Source organism: Myotis yumanensis, unplaced genomic scaffold, assembly GCF_028538775.1.
Source record: "Myotis yumanensis isolate MYYU_CA2020_CCGP unplaced genomic scaffold, mMyoYum1.0.hap1 SCAF_5, whole genome shotgun sequence".
In the NCBI taxonomy this organism is placed as follows: domain Eukaryota; kingdom Metazoa; phylum Chordata; class Mammalia; order Chiroptera; family Vespertilionidae; genus Myotis; species Myotis yumanensis.
The window spans coordinates 80,617,996-80,625,541 of record NW_027223756.1 but is presented as its reverse complement, the minus strand read 5'-3'; the positions used below and the strand labels follow the sequence as shown (position 1 = coordinate 80,625,541).

General features: G+C 46.2%; 1 pseudogene; it reads left to right on the top strand.

The window, feature by feature from the left end:
• Window positions 1-1,128: 1,128 nt before the first annotated feature.
• LOC139009785 (small ribosomal subunit protein eS8 pseudogene) lies at window positions 1,129-1,713 on the top strand (annotated as a pseudogene).
• Window positions 1,714-7,546: the final 5,833 nt, after the last annotated feature.

The following is a 7,546-nucleotide window of genomic DNA, read 5'->3' as shown; positions in this document are numbered from 1 at the left end:
AGCTAGGGCAGCAAAGCTATCATTTAGAATTGAAGGTTAGATAAAGAGCTTCACAGATAAGATAAAGCTAAAAGAGTTCATCACCACCAAACCAGTATTACATGAAATGTTAAAAGGTGGGTATTCTTTTTTTTTTTTCCCCGCCCCCCCCCCAAGGGTGGGTATTCCTTAAGAAGAGGAAGAAGAAAATATATATATATGAACAATAAAATTGCAGTAAATACATATCTATGAACAAGAAGTCTAATGAACAAAAACTGGTGAATAAAATAGAATCAGAGGCTTGGGAACATGGAACAGACTGAAGAATCTCGGGGCAGTGGGGGTGAGGGGGTGGAAAAAGATTAACCAAAGATTTTATCTGCATAAATGCACTACTTATGGATACAGACAATCGGGTGATGAAGGCCTGGGGTGGGGTGGGAACCAGGTGGAAGAGGGCACTGAGGGGAAAAAAGGGACATCTATAATGCTCTCAACAATAAAGATTTTTTTTAAGCTAAAACAAAACTATGAAATAAGAGGTTGATGGGCATTTTACAACAGTCACTATCTGATGCTATGGATTGTTTAGGGATGCTACAACCAAATAGCAAAGACTGGGTGACTCAAACAACAGAAATTATATTTTCTCATAGTTCTGGAGGCTGGAAGTCCAAAATCAAGGTGTCAGCAGGGTCTGTTTCCCCCAAGCCTCTCTCCTTGACCTGTAGATGCTGTCTTCTCCCTGTGTCCTCAGTGGTCTTCCCTCTGTGTGTGTCTTATGTCCTGATCTCTTCATATAAGGGCACCAGTCAGATTGGATTAGCCACCACCTAAATGACTTATTTGAACTTAATCACCTCTTTAAAGATGCTGTCTCCAAGTTCAGTCACATTCTGAGGTGGTGAGGGTTAGGACCTCAACATATGGATTGGGTGGCACAATTCAGGTCAAGACAGACCCCTTACTAAGAGTGTGGCAGACAGGCAAGAAGGAGCCTGCTGAAATAACCGCATTGCTCTACACCAAACTCACTGGTTCATGTACCAGTAAACAGGGGAGGAAGCAGACCATTGAGAAAGAGAGTATCACAGCCCTGGGGTGGCAGAATTGGACAGAAAAAAGACTTCCAGCCAGCCCCAAGGCATGGGCATCTCTCAGAACAACTGGCCCAAGCACTGCAAGGCCAGGGACAAGAGAAAGCCCTACCACAAGAAGGGAAAATACGAGCTGGCGCCTGTCCACATAGTCCACATGCAGGGAGGCAGCAAGAAGTACTGTGTCTTGAGGCTGGATGCGGGCAACTTCTAGGGCACCAAGTGTTGTGCACACCATGTGAGGATTATTGATGTTGTCTACAATGCATCCAGCAACAAACTGGTCCACACCAAGATCCTGATGAACTGCCTCATTCATGCTCATTGACAGCGGACCATACTGACAGTGGTGCAAGTCCCACTATGCACTGCATCCGAGCCCCAAGAAGGGGGCTAGGCTTTAGGCTCCTGAGGAGGAAGCGATTTTAAACAAAAAACAAAATGCAAAAGGAAGAGGATGAAAGGGAAACGAATGCCAAAAGCAGCAGTTTCCTGAGGAGCAGCTCCAGCAGGGCGAGCTCCTGGTTTGCTTCGCTTCAAGACCAGGCCGGTGTGGGCAGGCAGGTGGCTATGTTCTGAGGGCCAGGGGCTGGAGTTCTAGCTGAGGAAAATCAAGGCCCAGAACGGCAAATAAATTCCCCTCCCTCCTATCTTAGCTCAGTAATAAAGGTGTTTACTGTTCTAAAAAAGAAAAGAAAGAACAAGAACTCTGCAAGCACAATACACTCTGTTTCCCCCACTTTCTCAAGTCCACCTCCTGGGACCCAGTGAACATTCAGGGACCTGACTCCTCTTAACACATTTAAACAAGAAACCAACTATGGCAAAGAGACAACTAAGCATGCAGGACACCTGCTACAAATTCACATCAACGCCTATGAAGTACGCTTGAAAAATAGTCTGAGTCCTGAACCAGACTCTAGAGACACACTACCAACTTATAGGAAATATAGACGAGAGAAGAACCTGGTAGAAAAAAAAATGACTTTGCAATCAGCAAAATCCACACTGTGCGAAATAAAAAGAACCAGAGAACCTGCTTTTTCCATAAATAAAATTGCAAGGAAACAAAAGCAACAGAGGTGGAAGGAGCACCTATAGATGAAAAAGAATGTCAGAGACATAGCAACCAATGGCAGTAGGTAAACCTTACTTAAATCCTGATCAAAATAGCCCTGGCCAGGTGGCTCAGTTAGTTAGAGCACCATCCCCTATACACCAAGGTTGTGGGTTTGATCCCTGGTCAGGGAACATACAAGTATCAACCAATGAATTCATAAATAAGTAGAGCGACAAATCAGTTTCTCTCTCTCCCTTCCCCTCTCTCTCTAGAATCAATAGATAAATTTAAAAAAAGAAGAAGAAGAAGGTGGGCCCTAGCTGTTTTGGTTCAGTGGATAGAGCATCAGCCTGCGGACTGAAGGGTCCTGGGTTCGATTCCAGTCCAGGGCTCATGCCCAGGTTACAGGCTTGATCCCCAGTAGGGAGCATGCAGGAGGCAGCCGATTAATGATTCTCCCTCATCATTGATATTTCTATCTGTCTCTCCCTCTCCCTTCATATATATATATATATAGTGGTCTAGTTTCATTTTTAAAAAAATCCTGATTAAAACAAGATGTGAAATGAAAAAGGTTTTGAGATGTTTATGGAAATTTTAATATTGATCAGTTGTCTGACAACATTAAGGTGTGATAATGAAAGTGTTATGATTTTATAAAAGTCATCTTTTATAAAATATATACTGGAATATTTATGGATTTTAAAAAGGGCAAAACGTATTGAACCTAAATCTAAGTACACTAACCTAAATCTAAGTACACTAAATCTAAGTGTACTTAGATTTAGTTTCAATAGTTAAACTTGCAGTGTACAGGGCAGACAAGGGCTGGAGGGAGGCAAGGTAAATAGTGCTGGAAGGAAGGAAGCACAGGGACAAATCCCAAAGGAGAGATGGCTGCCCAGATTTTCAGTGGGTCAAGGGCAGCAAGCAGGAGAACAGCTTGCTTTGGATTAGGAGGGACCTGCACATGGATTGTCTGGTCCTCCCCACCATCCGTGAGCAGAGCACATCCTGGGGGGCTTCCTGTGTGTTTGTTGGACATACAATGCCAACCAAGGGCCAGGCCAGATTCTGAACCCAGTCCTGCCTCCACTACCTAAATTGTGTGACCCTGGGCAAAAAATGCCGACCTCCCTGAAACAGTGGGATGCTAACAGTGCAACAAACGTTCTTGTGCTAGGCTCTGTAAAAAGCTCAGGACCAGTTCACACTGCTGTTACCATGGGGGCATGTGGGCCCCACATTACCAAGTCAGGCAATTTTCAAGAGAAGCTGGGAGTTTTGATGTGGCATCTCCTAATTTTTGAAAGTGGGCCACTCATTTAAAATTTAAACAGGGTCAGCCTGGCCAGTGTGCTCAGTGGTTGAGCGTAGATCAATGAACCAGGAGGTCATGGTTAAATTCCCGGTCAGGGCACATGCCCGTGGTTGTGAGCTCCATCCCAGTAGAGGACAGGCAGGAGGCAGCCAATCAACAATTCTCTCTTATCATTGATGTTTCTATTCCTCTCTCCCTCTCTCTGAAATAAATTTTTTTTTTTAAATTTGCCAAATCATTTTATTTTTATCTATTTATTTTTTTGTTTGTTTTTGCTAACCCTCACCCGACGATATTTTCCCATTGATTTTTAGAGAGAGTGGAGGAAGGGGGAGAGTTAGAGAGAAACATTGATGTGAGAGAGACACATAGATTGGTTGCCTCCCACATGAGCCCCAGCCAGGGCTGGGATCAGATCAAGCATGCAACCGAGGTATGTGCCCTTGACTGGAATCAAGCCCAGGACCCTTCAGTCCGTGGGCCAATGCTCCATCCACTGAGCCAAAACGACTAAGGTATGAAATCAATTTTTTTTAAAAAAAAAACCATAAATTTAAAAGGGCCCCAAATTCTACAATCCAAACTGAATACACCAGACTGGGGGTTTCTAGCCTCTGTTCCAAGACTTTGTGGCCACTTGTGAAGTCCATTCATCTGGCATTTGTGACTGGGAGCCTACTTTAGAGCAGCCGCTGGCCCAGAAAAGTGAAGAATTGCTCCAATGGAGGTGCAAACAAGGGCAGGGCCCCATCTGCCCAGGTGGCAGCTATCCTGACCCAGCAACTTTTGCTTGATTCCTGGCTGGACTTCTTTGAAGACATTGCCACTGGAATTCACCAAATGTCTGGAGGCCTGCAGCCTTCCTGTTTATCTTTTCCTGCTCAGCTGTTTCTAGATGCTCCAATCCTTGCTGTTCAGGTGCCCTGATGGGCTGATGGGTCATCAGCATTGCTGATGTGTAAAAATAACTTGAAATTCACTCTAACTTGCCCAGCACCAGCTAGCTCCGCCTCCATCACTCCGCTCTCCAATGTCCCTGCTTCAGGGCGGCTGCCTGGACCACCCAAACTGAAATAGGGTTGTTCCAGGATGTCATTCTGTCGTCTATTCTTCATTGCACTTACCTCTACCAGAAATTTTTTGTTTTACAGGTCACTTATTGCTCTGGCTGTTGGCATCCTAAGAGCAGGGATCAAGTCTGTCTCATGAACTCCCCGAGACAGAGCCTGTTCTCAAGGACTCTTTGGGGGAATAAATAAATGAATGAATAGAGGTAGGTAAACAGAGGTAGTGGAATAAATAGATGAAGATAGAATAAAGAATTGTATTCCATCTTTATGGCTCAGAGAGGCTGCTAAACCCCCTCCTATCCAGTGGCCAGGAACTGTACAGGGAGATATTAAAATGACATTGTCCATGCCCTCATAGAACTCTTTAGCTACTCACCCAGGTTCTAGAAGCTTCCAACAACCTGACTGTCCCTTGATAATACAAAACTCCATTTCCCTCTGGTGCTCTCCTCTCCCCTTAGTCTCACCCCTTCAGATCTCCATCCAAGGTGGGGAGGGAAGAATGGCTTCAATGTCTCACACCCTCGCATATGTTAGGGTCACTCACAATGTGCTCAAACTCCTTGGCCTGCTTCAGCTCCCGGGAGAAGCCATCGATGAGGAGGCCCTGGCTCTCCGGGTAAGACAGCATCTTGTCATTGATCATATCTAGGATGGTACCCCGAGAAGGAAAGAGGTGGGTGGATCAGTGCCTTCGCCTACCAGGTCACCTTGACAAGTTCTCTTCCTCAGTCTGGACCTTAGGTGAATTCGGGAAACGCTGTCCCACCCCATACCGGAGGTTTTGAGTCTGCTCTGATGCCAAGGCTTCTGGAAGCACTCCTGAGAAATGGACACAGCGACTGCTGTCCACCATGTGCCAGGCTGGCTGGGTCTCATTTACAGATTGGTACTGGGGTGACCTTCATTTTACAGGTGAGGAAACAGGTGCAGAGAAGGAGCCAATGATATATGTGCCCAGGGAATAAGTGCTAATTTTATTGAATACTTCTTAAGTGTCAGGCACCGCACCAAACACTTTGTAAGAAGGATGTCCTCTAACCCTGGCCAGTGTGGCTCAGTTGGTTGAGTGTTGTTTCACACACCGGAAGGTTTCAGGTTTGATCTCCGGTCATCAGGGTGCATGTGGGAGGTAACTGATTGCTGTTTCTCTCTGATAAATGTTTCTCGGCCTCTCTCTCTCTCTCTCTCTCTCTCTCTCTTCCTCTCTCTAAAATAAAATTAAATAAATAATGCCCGGCCAGCGTGGCTCAGTGGTTGAGCAGCAACCTATGAACCAGGAGGTCATGGGTTTGATTTCCGGTCAGGACACATGCCCAGGTTTCAGGCTCAATTCCCAGTGTGGGGCATGTAGGAGGCAGCCAATCAATGCTCTCTCTCATCATTGATGTTTCTATCTCTCTCTCCCTCTCCCTTCCTTTCTGAAATAAATAAAAATATATTTAAATATATATATTACATATATATATAAAACAATAAATCATGTCCTTGGGTGAGGATTAAAAAAAAAGAATGGTGACATCTATCCATCACCACACTCTTGCTGAAGGTTCAGCTGCTCTCCCATTTTACAGATGAGGACAGAGAGGCTCAGGGCAACAAAACAGTGCTGAGGTGGGGAGCTTCCACAGGGCCTTTTCCAGAAGTTTGTCCCAATGTATCCTCTTCTTCCCTTTACCCCTGCACACATGAACTCTCACCCTGGGCACTAGGCGCCCCTGCAGCATGATGTCACAAGTCTCCCATACTTGCTAGGTGCCGCCTTGGGTCTCCTGCCACAGTAGCTGGTCCAGCCCCACGTGGCAGAACCCACAATTAGTGGCCACGTTCTTTTTAAGAAATGTTTTTATTGATTTTTAAGGAGAAAGGGAGAGATAGAAACATTGATGAGAGAAACATTGGTGGCTGCCTCCTGCATGCCCCTAATGGGGATCGAGCCCACAATCCTGGCATGTGGGGCATGATGGAGAACTGAACCAGTGACCTCTTAACCACTGAGCCACACTGGCTGGGCGGTCACCATGTTCTTGCACTGCGTCCCTTTGTCACAGCCTGGGCCACCCATCACAAAGATGGGGAGACCTAAGGATGTTTGTGGTGCCCAGAAAGACAGAGGGAGAGTAGTTGGTGCCTGTAGAGCTATATCCACAGCTCAGTGCATGTCCTTGGGGTGATACCAGACACAGGTCTGGTGGCAAACCTACTTTTGTCCTAGGGTGACACCTGGGTATTCAGGCCTGGTGGTGTATCCAGGCCTAGCATACATTGCTGCTGTGGATTCTGTGGATAAGGATGTGAACCAGAGCAGGTTAGGCCCTTTGCATGCAGCATCTCCTTGAAGCATCATAATAACTCTATCCCATTTACAGTTGAGGAAATTGTGGCTCAGATAGCGGGAAGGGACTTGTCCATCCCCCAGACTCATCCCATATCACCCTCCCCTTCCTTCACTCTGGTCCAGCCCCAGTAGCCTAGTGGTCTCCTTTCTGTCCCTTAAACTGCCAAGCTCATTCCTCCCATGCCTGTTCCCTTCATCTGGGAAATCCCTGCCTCAGCGCTTTCAGGTTGAAACCCACTCATCCCTGTGTTGGAACGCAATTTCCTCCACAGCAATGATCAGTGATGGCTTTTTCTTTTTCTTCTTTTTTTTTTTTTTGCCTCCCAGCCAGTGTACTCCATGAGGGCAAGGACTATATCTGTCTCACTTGTCCCTATATTTCTAGTTTACAGTTGCTGACATACGAGCAGTGAGCGAGGAGCCTATGGGGTGTTGTACATTATGATGCAATTTGAGTGTCCTGCTTCCCTCTGCCTTTGCTTAGCCAACTCCTAAGCAACCCGAAGGGCCCAGCTTAAACCTCCCCTCTTCTCCAGAGCCAGCTCTGCTTTTTCTGTGACATCTCCTGAGTTGTAGGCACCGTTTTCTAAGACGGTCTCCTCGACTACCCTGTAATCTCCAAGAGGACAGGAAGCTGGTTTGACACAGTCACGGTGGACCGCCCTGAACCCAGCACAG